We start from the raw sequence: 16421 nt of genomic DNA, 5'->3' as shown, positions 1-16421 counted from the left end.
ACAAGTCTGGAGTTGAATATTATATCCCAGAATTTAATCAGGAAAATTGAACCAGAACAGAAGATAAAAGTACATGAGACTGATAGGTTCATGCACCTACCATTTGAACAGAATCCTAACCTGTTTCCTGGCTTTAAGCAAAGTTCCTTGGCATTTCTTTGATTTAAGTTAAAACTGGTTTTCTTAATAGTAACGAGTGAACTCACCATTGAAAGTAGTTATATTATGTAAGAAATTGTGTGATCAATACAATGTGGGTGGGAAAGGAATGGAAGACAATTGTAGACACCAGAGATAGTGTGAGAAGAGGGCGGGAAAGGACAGAGGGTGAGAAAGAGGGGTAAAAAAAAATTCTAGGAACTAGAAATGGAAAATTTTTGATAATAATATACATGATCAAGTCACTATGCAGTATATTCTGGATGGGAAATCACATTTTTTATGCTGTGATGATGCTTAGGGAAAAAATGTAATGTAAATTAGGTTACAAAAAAAACATCTATTCAGTGACTGCAGTAAGATATATAGACCCAGCTAGATGCTACTTTATAGGATGCCTAAAGTTAGACTTGTGTTCATGGAAATGTATATATCAGCTGTGTTTGCTATGAAAACATTTAGATTAATTAAGGTATTTAGTAATTCAATAAAAACAGTATAGAAAGCAAACATAGATACCAGAGACAGTGTGGGAGGAGAGTGGGAGATGGCAGAGGGGAAGAGATAGGGAATCAAGGATGGGGGGAAAAAAGGCAAAACATACAGAAAACAAGAAATGGAAAATTATTTGCTGACAATAACATGTTTGTTGGTGTGCTTGATTGAGGCAATATACAGTGTACTCTGGATGGAAAATCTCATTTTGTAGGCTGTAATGATGTACAGTGAATGAATGGAAGTAAATAAATTTAAATAAAAAAAAGAGAAAGATTAAAAAAAAAGAAGGCCTTCCCCAAGCTGACACCTTAAACGAGCCTTTAACAGCATATTCTATTGTCTTATTAATCTAGTTGCTTCGGGATGATGAGGTATATAGAAATAACAGTGGATCTCATGAAAAACGGAGCAGAAGAGAGATTGCAGATCACCTCCTCCTGTATACCTCTGAATGCTCAGATTGAACTTTAAGATTTAGGAAGAAACACAATCCACCAGATGACCAGAAATCACTGCAGGGTCACAAGAAATATGACAAAGCAAGAAAATACCTCTCCTCCAAGAGAAAAAAACAACTCCTCTTCATCCTCAGACAGTACAAGAGAACTCACAGAAATGACAGATAAAGAATTTAGAATATTCACAGTGACAAAACTAACAGAGATGGAAGAGAAGAGAGACAATGAACTGCAGAAGAGGCAGGAGAAAGGAGTTGATGAGTTCCATGAGGTGAGGAAGTAATTGAAAGAATTTACCAAAACCAGCTCTTCAAGAAGATCTGAAGGGAGTGCGACACCAGGAGAACTAAATACAGACACGCAGAAATAAGAGTTCAAAAACAACTAAGAAAATAACCAACTTAATCATAGGGAGAAGTCTGGAGTTGAATATTATATCCCAGAATTTAATCGGTAAGATCGGATTGCAATAGAAGATAGATTAAGTACATGAGACTGAACTAGTGAAATAGAATCTTATGACTTTTGATTAAAACATTACTGATTGGGGACTGGCAGTTAGCATAATGGCTATGTCGCTGGACTCCGGACCCGGTGGCTTCAACTCACGCCGGGCACGTGTGCGTGCGTGCCCAAGATCCTGAGAGGAGAATGGAGGAGAAGGGATTGTGGTGTGGCCATCCCCCCTGGGGGGTGATTTCTCGTTTTCTGTCTCTATGTCTCTCTCTGTCTGTCTGGCGAGCGCACACGCCCTATAGCAAAAACCTCTCCAAAAAGAAAAAAAAAATTACTAATTTTCTTTTAGGCTTTGTTTTCTGGATTTTAGGATTTTTGTCTTGTCTTGAACTTCTGATTGGTTCAGGTACCTACTATTTGAACAGAACCGTAACCTGTTTCCTGGCTTTAAGTTTTAAGCAAAACTCTCTTAGCATTTCTTTGATTTTGATTTATTAAAGTTAAAACTGCTTTTCTTGAAATTAAAAAATATATTAAAAAATACCTATTCAATGACCACAGTAAGCTATATAGCATCAGCTAGGTGCTACTTTGTAGTATATTCATTCTACTCAGAGTTTCATGCCTAAAGTCAGACATGTATTCACAGAGATGTGTATATTAGCTGACCTTGCTATTGAAAGTAGATTATTTAAGATATTTTGTGAATCAATAAAATGTGGGGCAAAAAATAATGGAATGCAACTGTAGACACCAGAGACAGTGTAGGAGGAAGGTGGAAAATGGCAGAGGGTGAGAAATAGGGGGAAACATATATATATATGTGTGTGTGTGTGTGTGTGTGAAACTAGAAATGGAAAATTATTGACAATAACATGTGTGATTAAGCCACTATGTGGTATATTCTGGATGGGAAATCACATTTTATATGCTGTGACTCAGTGAATGAATGTAAAATTAATTAATTAAAAATAAAAATTAAATTAAAAATAAAGAAAACAGATGCAAAAGAATAAATGCACTGCCATAAAACTTATAGTCATCAAAATTATTGACCTGAGAGATATCTGGGTGGACTTGGACTGACCAGGTACCTTGCAACTCCAGATATTTTTGGACCCTTTGGGCCAGCAGATGCACAGATCCACTGAAGCCCTCACCTGAGAAGGTGTCTCAAATGATGCTGCACTTCTCAAGAGGGGCCCCGTCACCATTCATTACCTCTGGACTGAGAATCAGAGCCTGCTCTCAACACAACTTGAGTGGAGAAAAATTTCTTACTTCAGGAAGAAAGCTTATATATCAAAATAATTGTTAAAGCCAGCAGGTGGCATGGTGGAGAAGGTGCTAGACTACCATGCAAGCCCCGGAACTGGTGGCTTAAAACTCATGCCAAGTGCATATGCATGCATGTTCAAAATTCTGAGAGGAGAATGGAGGAGAAGGGATTGTGTTTTAGCCATTCCCTTGCTTTCTGTCTCTCTGTCCTTCTCTGTCTCTCTTATGAGTGCACCACCTTATAATAAAAATCTCTCTCTAAAAAAAAATTTTGTTAAAACCTAGCTAATACAGACTAATAAGAAGGAATAGAAAAGGGGAATTGTATGTATTAAAGCATTGGACCAAGGAAGAAGCAAATATAAGAATGGATAAAGGAGAATTTATTGATATAGGAATATACCACATTGATCTGGGAGTTCTAGTGAGGGCATCTGAATTCACTCTCAGCTTGGACAGGATGATGACCTACAATGAATAAGGTGAAGATGTTCGAATTTCCCTGACAGAGTACTAGAAGAGCTCAGGGCAGTTAGAATAGACTTACTATGGGGAAATCAGACAGCCCACCATCTGGGTGTGTTTCTTAGGGGAACTCAGAGGAGGATCACTTCATAAACCATAAATAACACTACACTGGTGAGGGAGGCAGGGGCATCCTTGAGAAACTTGGTGGGAAGTGTTCCTTGTAGGCTAGAGCTGACCAGAGGGAGGTGCTCCCAATGGATGCCAGGTATTAATGAGAATGATAGGATTCAGAAATAGCAGAGGAAAGGCAGCAGCACAAGTGGAAGGAAGTTGCCTTAATGGGCAGTAAGGTCAGAATGGCAATTAGACACCTTGACCTTGCAAGGCTCTGTGATGGTGACTGAGAGGTTGTGGTGCTCTGTTCTAGAGGCTGAAATAGGTGGTCAGCTAATTAGGATGTGAATTGATTTGAATATCTTTAAAAATTCGAGAACTGGAAAGCTGAAGTTTGAAATCAGCCACTGCGATGGAAAAATCACAATCCTTCATTCATTATCCAAAGCCAAGTCAGTTTGCAGGCCTAAAGCACATTGATTGAAGGGAACGCTGCCAGTTCTCTGTGATGAAGGACTCTTTGCAACGGCACTAAATAAATGATAAATATTACCCCTTCCCCAGTGGAACCTATAGCCTTTTAGCAGCATAATAGGGCCTAAGGAAATGGTTAGAAAATCTGAGCTGGTGCAGATACCACAGGACCTGAACTTTCATTATGTTCCTCCAGTTAGAGTCAGGGGATATGGAGAGCAGATGATAAATGGGGTTCTGACCCACGTATGCCTTGCACTGAGTCCGCTGGGTCCATGGACCTACCCTGTAGTTATTTTCTCAGTTCCCACATGTGAAATTGGAATAGATGTATACTTAGTAGTTGGAAGAACCCCTACAATCATTCCCTGACATGTAGAATTGGAGACACAGGGAGAAGTTCCTGACTCTGAATCCAACCCAACCAAGATTAAAAAAATCAAAAACATTACTAGGAAGAATTGCAGAGATTAGCACTGCTGTAAGAGATTTCAAAGAGGAAGGATGTTGGTGTCCATCAATTCACCCTACTGGCCCTTATAAAAGTCACATGGCTCATGATAGATAAGGGTGGATACTAGTAACCTAACTACACGGCAGCCCCAAACAAGGGTGCCATTGCCAATGTTGTGTCAACTAAATAATCAACAGTTTTCAGAACTTGTTATGTGGCTACTGAACCGTTAATATCAGTCTTCTCAAATCTATCAGTGAAGAGGATCAAAAGCAGTTAGTTTTCACTTGGAATAAACAGCAATACACTCACTTCCTTGACACAGAACTTACACTTTCTGTTACGATATAGTCCTCTGGGATGTAGATCTTCTTACCAACTTAAGAATATCACACTGGCTTACTATTGGAGGATGAAAGGATGTTGATTAATAGAAACAAAATTTTAGTTAGAAAAGAGGAATAATGTTTAGTTTAATGTTATAAAATGCAGTGAAGTGAATATAGTCAAAAATAGCTTACTGTAGGGCTAGCCAGTGGCATGGTAGTTCAGGCAGCTGGATCTCACATGGCCAATGATGCAGTTTAAGGGCTAGACCAGCAGCTTGAAAAACATACTGGACACATGTGCATGTGTGCTCAAATCCCCAAAGGATCTGTCTCTCTGTCCTTCTCTGTCTCTCTTATGAGTGCACCACCTTATAATAAAAATCTCTCTCTAAAAAAAAATTTTGTTAAAACCTAGCTAATACAGACTAATAAGAAGGAATAGAAAAGGGGAATTGTATGTATTAAAGCATTGGACCAAGGAAGAAGCAAATATAAGAATGGATAAAGGAGAATTTATTGATATAGGAATATACCACATTGATCTGGGAGTTCTAGTGAGGGCATCTGAATTCACTCTCAGCTTGGACAGGATGATGACCTACAATGAATAAGGTGAAGATGTTCGAATTTCCCTGACAGAGTACTAGAAGAGCTCAGGGCAGTTAGAATAGACTTACTATGGGGAAATCAGACAGCCCACCATCTGGGTGTGTTTCTTAGGGGAACTCAGAGGAGGATCACTTCATAAACCATAAATAACACTACACTGGTGAGGGAGTCAGGGGCATCCTTGAGAAACTTGGTGGGAAGTGTTCCTTGTAGGCTAGAGCTGACCAGAGGGAGGTGCTCCCAATGGATGCCAGGTATTAATGAGAATGATAGGATTCAGAAATAGCAGAGGAAAGGCAGCAGCACAAGTGGAAGGAAGTTGCCTTAATGGGCAGTAAGGTCAGAATGGCAATTAGACACCTTGACCTTGCAAGGCTCTGTGATGGTGACTGAGAGGTTGTGGTGCTCTGTTCTAGAGGCTGAAATAGGTGGTCAGCTAATTAGGATGTGAATTGATTTGAATATCTTTAAAAATTCGAGAACTGGAAAGCTGAAGTTTGAAATCAGCCACTGCGATGGAAAAATCACAATCCTTCATTCATTATCCAAAGCCAAGTCAGTTTGCAGGCCTAAAGCACATTGATTGAAGGGAACGCTGCCAGTTCTCTGTGATGAAGGACTCTTTGCAACGGCACTAAATAAATGATAAATATTACCCCTTCCCCAGTGGAACCTATAGCCTTTTAGCAGCATAATAGGGCCTAAGGAAATGGTTAGAAAATCTGAGCTGGTGCAGATACCACAGGACCTGAACTTTCATTATGTTCCTCCAGTTAGAGTCAGGGGATATGGAGAGCAGATGATAAATGGGGTTCTGACCCACGTATGCCTTGCACTGAGTCCGCTGGGTCCATGGACCTACCCTGTAGTTATTTTCTCAGTTCCCACATGTGAAATTGGAATAGATGTATACTTAGTAGTTGGAAGAACCCCTACAATCATTCCCTGACATGTAGAATTGGAGACACAGGGAGAAGTTCCTGACTCTGAATCCAACCCAACCAAGATTAAAAAAATCAAAAACATTACTAGGAAGAATTGCAGAGATTAGCACTGCTGTAAGAGATTTCAAAGAGGAAGGATGTTGGTGTCCATCAATTCACCCTACTGGCCCTTATAAAAGTCACATGGCTCATGATAGATAAGGGTGGATACTAGTAACCTAACTACACGGCAGCCCCAAACAAGGGTGCCATTGCCAATGTTGTGTCAACTAAATAATCAACAGTTTTCAGAACTTGTTATGTGGCTACTGAACCGTTAATATCAGTCTTCTCAAATCTATCAGTGAAGAGGATCAAAAGCAGTTAGTTTTCACTTGGAATAAACAGCAATACACTCACTTCCTTGACACAGAACTTACACTTTCTGTTACGATATAGTCCTCTGGGATGTAGATCTTCTTACCAACTTAAGAATATCACACTGGCTTACTATTGGAGGATGAAAGGATGTTGATTAATAGAAACAAAATTTTAGTTAGAAAAGAGGAATAATGTTTAGTTTAATGTTATAAAATGCAGTGAAGTGAATATAGTCAAAAATAGCTTACTGTAGGGCTAGCCAGTGGCATGGTAGTTCAGGCAGCTGGATCTCACATGGCCAATGATGCAGTTTAAGGCCTAGACCAGCAGCTTGAAAAACATACTGGACACATGTGCATGTGTGCTCAAATCCCCAAAGGAGAGAGAAATGGATGAGAAGGGATTGTGGTGTGAGAGGTGTTTTCTCATTTTCTCTCTCTCTCTGTCTCTCTCTGGTGAGTGCATGTGCCCTCTGGCAAAATTTAAAAGCAAAAAAAATAACACCTTATTGTAAATCTCAGAGTACCTAAAAAAGAGGATTTGAGGGCCAGTAGGTGACGTGGAAGTTAAGGCAGCTAGATCCCACCGCCAACTTTGCAGTTCAAGACCTGGATGCATGAAAATCACATTGAATGCATATGTGTGCATGCTCAAAATCCCAAGAGGAGAATTGAGAAGAAGGGATTGTGTCACGGTCATCCCCCTGGGGATGATTTCTCCATTTATTTCTCTCTGTCTTTCTCTGTCTCTCTCCAGCAAGTCCACGTTATACATTACAGTAAACTAAATACAAGGATTTTGAATGATCCTAATAACAAATGTTTGAAATGGTGAGCATACTAATTATCCTGATTTAATCACTACATGTTTTATTCATGTGCTTAAAAATCACATTGTTCCCTTCACAAATGTGTGCAATTATGTTATGCTGAAAAGAGAGAGAAAGGGATCATTAGGCCTGAGTATGAGTGCATCTAGATTAGAAGATATAAGGCTCAGAGGACCTTCCCAAAGCGCAATCACCAGAGTCCATGAAGGAGATGCACTATTAATATATTCACAGAAAAGCAACTGGAAGACTTGAACTTCTTGTTTAGTAAGAACCCATACCCAAACTCCAGTCTTCAGAAAGCAATGGCCTCAAAAACAGATTTACATCCAACAGTACTGCAGAAAACTGAAAAGGACAAAACCCAAGCATGTCTAGCAAAAACCAGACTCTCAGCAATTGCTGCTCTCCGAGGGTGGCATCAAAACCAGTGCTTCCCAGAGGGACACGAACGTGGCATCCACATCTCTGGGCAATGCCTATCCAGCCCCCCTAGTTTTTGCAGATTACTGGACACCCTCATTCCAGCTCAGTTTATGCCCCAACATCAAGGCTCCCACAGGCCACAAACAGTCCATTTTGGCTGTTGCCAGAATCCTAACATATATTGTCTCTCTTCCATCCTGGAACCTCAAGTTTGCTCCCAAAGCCTCAGTCCTCAATCTCAGGGTCATTCTCCTTCCTTGGGTTCTTCATGTGCACAAGATAAAGAGAGAAGCTGGGCACAAACGGTCACACTGTCCTGTTTCCCACATAAGGAAAGGCTTCCAGCTTTAAGGAGCAAAGTAGAGATGTACGCAACAGGGGTGGACTTCCAAAATGTTATGTACAGGGACCAACAGGGCACAGAAGACTGCGTGCTCTTCCATTCCATTTGAGCAAATTCCTAGAGCAAGAGTAACTAACCTTGGTGGCAAAAAGATGAGCAGCTGCTGTGTGTGGGGGGGTATTGCAATGCAGAACTGCCCACCCCCAATGTAGGCATTCCACTTCACATAAACTACACCTCAAATAAAAAAAATGTCTATTAAAAAGAAGAGAGAGAGGGGCCAGCAAGTGGTGTGGTGGTGAAGGCACGGGACACTCCCACATGGCCAACAACAGTTTGAATTCCGGACCTGGTGTTTTGCTTTCTCACTTTTCCTCTCTCTCTGTGTCTCTCTCTGGTCAAATTATAATAAATGAATGCATAAATAAAAATAAATAAATAATTATTTTTTAAATTTTAAAAAGGAAAAAGAAAGAGATAGAAATGCATCTCAGGGGACTGGTAAATGGCACAGCAGTAACATAACATTCTGCAACACTGACCCACATAGAAACATTCCAGGTTTGCATCCAGAGACCATCATAAGGTACACCAGGCTGGGGCTGGCAGATGGCATGGTGGTTAAGGGTGGTGGACTCCCACATGGTCAACCGTGGTTTGAGTCTTAGACCTGGCAGCTTGCTTTCTTACTTTCTCATTTTCTCTTTTTCTCTCCCTCTTTCTCTCTCTCTCTGTGTCCTTCTCTGGCCAAATTAAAATAATAAAATAAATCAAGTTACATAAAATAATTCTAAAAAAAAAAAAATACAGCAGGCATGTCAGGGTCAGCAAGTGGCATAGTAATTAAGGCAGCTGAATTCTCAGAGACCAGCAGATGGTGTAATGGTTACGTCGCTGGTCTCCCACATGGCCCATCACAGTTCGAGTCCTCGACCAGCAGCTTAAAATTCACACCAGGTGCATGTGCCCAAAATCCTGAGAGGAGAAAAAAAGAGAAGGGATTGTGGTGTGGCTATTCCCCTGGGGGATGATTTCTTGCTTTCTGTCTCCTCTCTTTCTCTCCTCTGTCTCTCCAGCGAGTGCATGCACTCTGTAGCAGAAACCTCTAAAAAAAAAGCATAGCCACAATTGTACTAAAGTCCCTGTACTTCTGATTCTGAGTTCTGTATTCTTAAATAAATAGAAAGTTTTGGTGTTTTTTTTTAAAGATTTTTGCTACAGGGCATGTGCACTTACCGGACAGATAGAGACAGAAAGTGAAAAATCAACCCCCTCAGGGGCGATGGCCATGCCACAATCCCTTTTCCTCAGTTTCTTCTCAGGATTTTGGGTGTGCATGAACATGCGCCCTGCATGTGTTTTAAGTCACCAGGTTCAGTACTCAAATCATGGTCGGCTACGTGGGAGTCCAGTAATGTAACCATTATGCTATCTGCTGGTCCTGACATTTTTTTTTTAAGAGTTATTTCATTTAAATTTATTTATTCATTAATTCATTTTATTTTATTTTAATTTGACCAGAGAGGGACAGAGAGAGAAAGAGAAAGTGAGAAAGCAAGCCACCAGATCCAAGACTCAAACTGCAGACAACCATGTGGGAGTCCAGTGCCCTTAACCACCATGCCTCCTGTCAATCGCATGAATAAACCATTTTTTAAGATACTGCCTGCTACAGTATCAGAGAGGCCCCAGGACAGGAAGTGAAAAGTGTTAATAGATTATCACTCATACTGCAATAAACTGATTAAGATCTTGGTATTTGAATGTGTCTGTCATGAATTTATACTTTTTCTAGTAAAAGAAGTATTAGCTTTCACTTGTGCTCCTGGTGCTGGTAGGATGGGCAAGTGTCATGGACGTCATACGGCCAGGAAGCTCTGTAGTCACTGACGGGACCAGAAGTGGCATGGTAAACATAATAAGAGAGCCCATCTGGGAATAACCCAGAAGGCCAACCCTTTTGGAGATTCTTCACATGTCAAGGGAATAGTGCTGGGAAAAGTAGGCTTTGAAGTCAAACAATGAAATTCTGCCATCAGAAAGTGTGTCAGGGTTCAGTTAATCAAGAATGGCAAGAAGATCACAGCTTTTGTACCCAACGATGGTTACTTGAACTTTATTGAGCAAAACAATGAAGTTTTGGTTGCTGGGTTTGGTTGAAAAGGTCATGCTTTTGGTAACATTTCTGGAGTCTGATTTTAGGTTGTCAAAGTAGCCAATGTCACTGTTTGGGCTCTATACAAAGGCAAGAAGTAAAGACCAAGATCATAAATTTTGATGATAAAAACACAGTAGTAATACATTTCCATATGCCAAAAAAAGTATTAATCAAAACTGTCTAGAGCCTCTGTTCTACCTGATAGAAAATGCATTTTTGAAACAACATCATTCTGTTTTTATATTAACATAATAGTATTGGACTTTAGAAGCAGCCCAATATGCACCCAAGCATAAAATAGTAAAAAGTGTGGGGAGTAGTGCAGATAAAAGAAAGCAAAAGAAAAATGAAGTACGTTGGAATAATTCTGCTTGTTAAGAATAACTATAATTACCAAGGTTGGTAGGATTGTGGGCAAACTCAAGGTTTTTAATTGCTATCTATAGTTTACATTGGTCCTTTTCTTTCATAAAGCAAGTTCACAATGATTTCAAATTCTAAAAAAATATCTATTTTAGATGCTTTCAGTGCCTTTCCTATATACCCTCAACATTTACCTCTACACTCAGAGGTAAGCATTTTCTGCTTACAATTTTTTTCCTGGCCATGGAAACAAGCTTAACACAGAGCAGACTGGGAATGCCAGAAAGCAAATGAGCTCTAGAGGCATTCTTCAAACCATGACGATTGGGAAGCTGGTGGAGCATACCCCAAATTCCTTGCTTTTTGGTTTGGAAAATTTGACAGTATGTTCTGTACGGCCTTCCAGAGTCCCTCAGTGGGACTGTGGGCAGTTGTCCACAGTGGTAGCTGGTTGTTAATAAACCTTTCATTTGGCTTCCTTCCTCACCCTAACTAGTGCTTCCTGGCATCAGCTCGTACATACTTATCTATACTTATCTTCAAATATCCATCTCAGGACTTACTTCAGAAAAAAAAAACTAAATGAAGATAACATTGATACTTTTTTGCCCAATAATTCTACTTTTGGGAATTTATCCAAAGGAAATAATTCTTTCCTTTTTTTTTTTCTTTTGGAGAGGTTTTTGCTACAGGGTGTGTGTGCTTGCCAGAAAGACAGACAGAGATAGAGAGACAGAAAACGAGAAATCACCCCCCAGAGGGGAATGGCCATGCCGCAATCCCTTCTCTTCCATTCTCCTCTCAGGTTCTTGGGCACACATGCACACACGGCTGGCATGAGTTTAAGCCACCAGGTCCGGGGCTCAAACCACAGTTGGCTATGTGGGAGTCCAGCAACATAGCCATTACGCTAACTGCTGGTCCCAGGAAATAATTCTTAAGAAAGATGGAGTATGGTCCAGGAGGTAGTGTACTGGTTAAGGTGCTGGATTCCCATGTGGCCGACCGTGGTTTGAGTATGAGCTCCAGTGGTTTGAAACTCAATCTGGGCATATGTGCATGCATGCCTACAATCCGGAGAGGAGAATGGAGGAGAAATGGTTGTAGTACGCTAACCCCCTGGGGAGTGACTTCTCACTTTCTTTCTCTCTGCCTCTCTGACGAATGCACAAGCCCTATACCAAAAATCTAAACAAACACACACACAAAAGAGGAGAGAGAGGGAGAGAGAGAGAAGAAAGAAGTAGTTATAACCAAAACATATATCACAGTTTGAAAAAAATGATCTGAAGTACTTGGGACCACAAGTGTTTCAGATTTTATATTTTTTTGAATATCTTGGTGATGAGACTCAAGTCTAAAAATAAAAGTAATTTATGTTTCATATATACCTTACACACATAGCTTGAAGGTAATTTTGTGCCATATTTTTGTATTATAGTGTTTTGCCTGTAACCTGTATCATGAGGTTCAGGTATAGAATTTTCCATATGTGGCATCACGTTGGTGCTCAAAAATTCCAGATTTTGGATTTTGGATTACTAATGCTCAACCTGTACAACATTTTTATGTAATAGGAAAATTGAAACTAGTCAAAATGTCCAACAAAGATTTATCTAGTTATTCTTTCAATTACATTGATTTTTAGTTATTCTTTAAATCATATTTTACTATATAGTATAGTAAACTATATACTATAATACTAGTATGTACTATAACTAATATATAGTATATTCTAGTACTATGCTGATACCCAAGATAATGAATGGTACATCATACAATTGGATAGAACTGAAGACAGATAGAAGAAGACAAAACCTGAACTAAGGTAGCAGTAGGGAGGCAGAGTAGAACACAGATTTGAGAGATTTCTTTTCTGCTTGCTGCTTGTTTGTTTGTTTTGTTTTTTGTTTGTTCATTTTTTTTGCTTGAGGGCTTGTGCCTGTCAGAGAGAGAGAGAGGAAAAACATTGAGGGAAAAGCCCCCAATGGGGCACAGTCATGCTGCAATTCTTTTCTATTTAATTTCTTCATCCCATCAGGATTTGGGGCACTCATGCATGCATGCTCAATGTGTTCCTCAAACTACAAGAGCCAGGATTCCAACCAGGTAAGTCACAGAAAATTTGACTTTTTTGGGGGGAATGGAGAAGAGGTTTTTGCTCCACGACGCGTGCGTTCGCCAGAAAGATAGAGACAGAAAGTGAGAAATCACCCCCGAGGGGAGATAGCCATGCCACAATCCCTTCTCCTCCATTCTCCTCTTGGGATTTTGGGCACACATGCACATGCACCCAGCGTGAGTTTAAGCCACCAGGTCTGGGACTCGAACTGCAGTCAACTACATGATAGTCCAGTGACATAACCATTACGGCAACTGCTGGTCCCAGGAGATCTGACTTTTTATACACAGCGCTCGACAACTGCTGTGCTATTGGACCAGCTCTATTTTCATCTTTCTTATAGGTTTTCTTTAAGTCTTGTTCTAGGAGTTTATGTAACATACACCTCAAAAATATTCCTAGAAATCCTCTGGGGACATGCTTGATCTCAAATTTTCCATGTCATAAGTATTCTTCCGTTCTCTCACACCCTGTAATTCTCTAACCATTGTACTTCTCTTTCTATTCATTTTTCCTCTGCTACCTGCCCCTTCCCATGTGCCATTGACTTGTCTCACAACTGGCAGATGTGAGCAGGAGGAGCTCAGATCTCCATAGCAGGTCATACCCGGCCTCTCTGGGGAGTGGGTATAACTCATGGTTCCAAAATATGGAATGAGTGAATACCCATCTTAACCCTAATACTTTCCTATATATACTGTATAGTTGCTGATGATTTTAGAGAACTGAACTGCATTGTGTAGAAGCTACACATCACCTTTTGTAATATTCACTTGGTGATGTTAGCTTTCTAAATACCATGTGAAACAGTGTGTGTAGTTTCCATTTTTAAATGAAGTACCACATTCATTTTTATTTATTTAAATTTTAAATTTTTACTGAGGTTAGCATACACATAGTGAAGTGCAAAAATGTGTAGCTCGGTGATTTTTTAAAAAATATATACACACAGACATATTCTATTGCCTATTCATGTAAATGGAAAAACACGTACAGTATATGGTATTTTGAATCCAGAAACATTTATTACAGACATCATGATTTCCCCTACCACTCCATAGTGTCAGCCTTTGTGAAATACACACACAGTCACATATGAGTTATGTGTGAGCCTGTTTCTGGACTATTTAATTTTACTGGTTGGCTTGTCTATCCTTGCATCAACTCCATACTGTCTTTTTTTTTTTTGAATTATTTATTTGATTTTATTAATTATTATTTTAAAATTCACAATAGAGCATGTGTGCTCGCCAGAGAGAGAGAAGGAGAAAGAGAGAGAGGGAGGGAGAATGAAAGTGAGAAAGCAAGCCTCCAGTTCTGGGACCCAAACCCCAATCAACTATGTGGGAGTCCAATACCTTAACCATCACACCACCTGCTGGCCCCCATACTGTTTTTATAATAGATCTTGATATTTAAAAGTATAAAGTCCTACAGATATTTTCTTCTTCATGGTTATTATTGACCCTTGATTATTTTTAAGAGGGTTTTTCTTTTTTTTTTTTTTTTTTGCTATAGGGCACGTTTGCTTGCCAGACAGACAGAGAGAGACAGAGAGAAAGAAAGCGAGAAAGGGAGATGGCCATGCCGCAATCCCTTCTCCTCCATTCTTCTCCATTCTCCTCCATTCTCCTCTCGGGATCTTGGGCACGCATGCACATGTGCCCGGCCTGAGTTTAAGCCACCGGGTCCTGGACGCAAACCGTGGTTGAATACGTGGAAGTCCAGTGACATAGCCATTACTCTAACTGCTGGTCCCAACCCTTGATTTTGTTTACGAACCCTATTCTATTTCATTCCTATTGCCTACCTTTGCACTAATAGCACAATGCTTTAATTATTGTAGCTTTATATTGTTTTTATTTTTCCTGTTGTTAGTTTGTTTTTGTTTTGCCAGAGGGTGCACACACTTGGCAGACAAACAAAAAGAGAGAGAGAGAGCGAGAGAGAGAGAGAGGGAGAGAAAGTACCCCCCAATGGGGCATGGTCACACCACAATCCCTTCTCCATTTCTCCACTCTTTTGGGATTTTGGGCATGCTCACAAATGTACCCAGCATTTTTTCCTTTTTTAAGAGAGATTTTTGCTATAGGGCACATGTGCTCTCCTGAGAGACAGAGACAGAAAATCAGAAATCACCCCCCAGGAGGGATGGCCATGCCACAATCCTTTCCCCTCCATTCTCCTCTTGGGCTCTTGGGCACAAGCGCATATATGCCTGGTTTGAGTTTTAAGCCTCCGGTTCTGGGATTCAAACCATGGTTGACTATGCGAGAGTCTAGCAATCTAATCATATGCCATCTGCTGGTCCCACCCAGCATGCTTTTCAAGCTGCAGGGTTCAGGATTTGAACCATGCAGTTAGCTATATAAGCTCTGGTTCCCTTAACCACCAGGCCATGAGCCAACCCTTAGAATAAGTTTTAACATTTAGTAAGGTACAACCTCCAGCTTTCTTTTTTCTTTTCTTTTCTTTTTTAAATTGTCACAGGGCCTTGTGCTTACCAGAGAGAGAGAGACAGAGAAATGGAGGACCGGGGGTAAGGGGAAAGCACCTCCCAATGGATTGGGGTCATACTGCAATCTCTTCCCCTCTATCTCTTCATCCCGTTGGGATTTGGGAGCATTCACACACACATGGCCATTCTGTTTTTCAGACCACCAGAGCTAGGATTTGGGTCGCTCACGAGGTGTGGCTCTCTTAATCAAGGTCATGGAGCGGGCCCAACATCCAACTCTCTACTCCTAAGATTATTTTGACTCAGGACCAGCAGATGGCATGGTGGTTAAGGAGCTGAACTTCCACACGGCCAACCATGGTTCAAGCCCTGAACCTGGTGGCTTGCTTTCTCACTTTCCCTCTCTCTCTCTCTCGGTCTGTCTCTCTCTGGTCAATTTAAAGTAAAATGAACAAATAAATAAAGTTAAATAATTCTTTTAAAAAAGGATTATTTTGATATTTCTTGGCCCCTTGCATTTTTACATAAATGTTAGATTCAACTTTCTAATTTTCATACACACACACACACACACACACACACACACACACACAATCTGATGGAATTTTGATTGAGAGTGCATTGAGTCCATAAGATTACTTTGAGAAGTACTGGTAACTACAATACTTAATTTTCAAGTTATGAACCTCATATATCTTTCATTTACTTAGCTCTTTACTTTTTCTCAGTAATAGTCTTTTTCTCTCAGAAATAGCAGTTTTCAGTAGTACTTATTTTCAGCCTAGAGGTCTCGTTAAGATTGTTAGAATGTTTCCTGAATAATAATATTTTTTTAAAGAATTACTTACTTAATTAATTTATTTATTTTCACATGAGTTTTGCCAGAGAAAGACAGAGAGCGAGAAAGTAAGCCACCAGGTCCAGGACTAGAATCGTGGTTGGCCATGTGGGAATTCCAACACCTTAACCACCACGCCACCTGCTGACCCCAATATTATTTTTTGTTTAGAGGTTTTTGCCTTAGGGCATGTGCGCTGGCTGAGAGAGAGAGCAAGAAAGAGACAGAGACAGTGAGAGAGAAAGTGAGAAATCACCCTCCCAGGGAAGATGACCACAATCTC

The 16421-nt window shown here is 40.2% G+C and overlaps 1 pseudogene; it reads left to right on the top strand.

The window, feature by feature from the left end:
• The first annotated feature begins 10038 nt into the window (after positions 1 to 10038).
• Positions 10039 to 10470, top strand: LOC106733339 (40S ribosomal protein S23 pseudogene; annotated as a pseudogene).
• The last annotated feature ends 5951 nt before the right edge of the window (positions 10471 to 16421 follow it).

Source organism: Tupaia chinensis, unplaced genomic scaffold, assembly GCF_000334495.1.
Source record: "Tupaia chinensis unplaced genomic scaffold, TupChi_1.0 Scaffold143584_1, whole genome shotgun sequence".
Lineage (NCBI taxonomy): Eukaryota > Metazoa > Chordata > Mammalia > Scandentia > Tupaiidae > Tupaia > Tupaia belangeri.
Note: the sequence above shows the minus strand (reverse complement) of the source record. Positions and strands in the feature narration are given on the sequence as shown.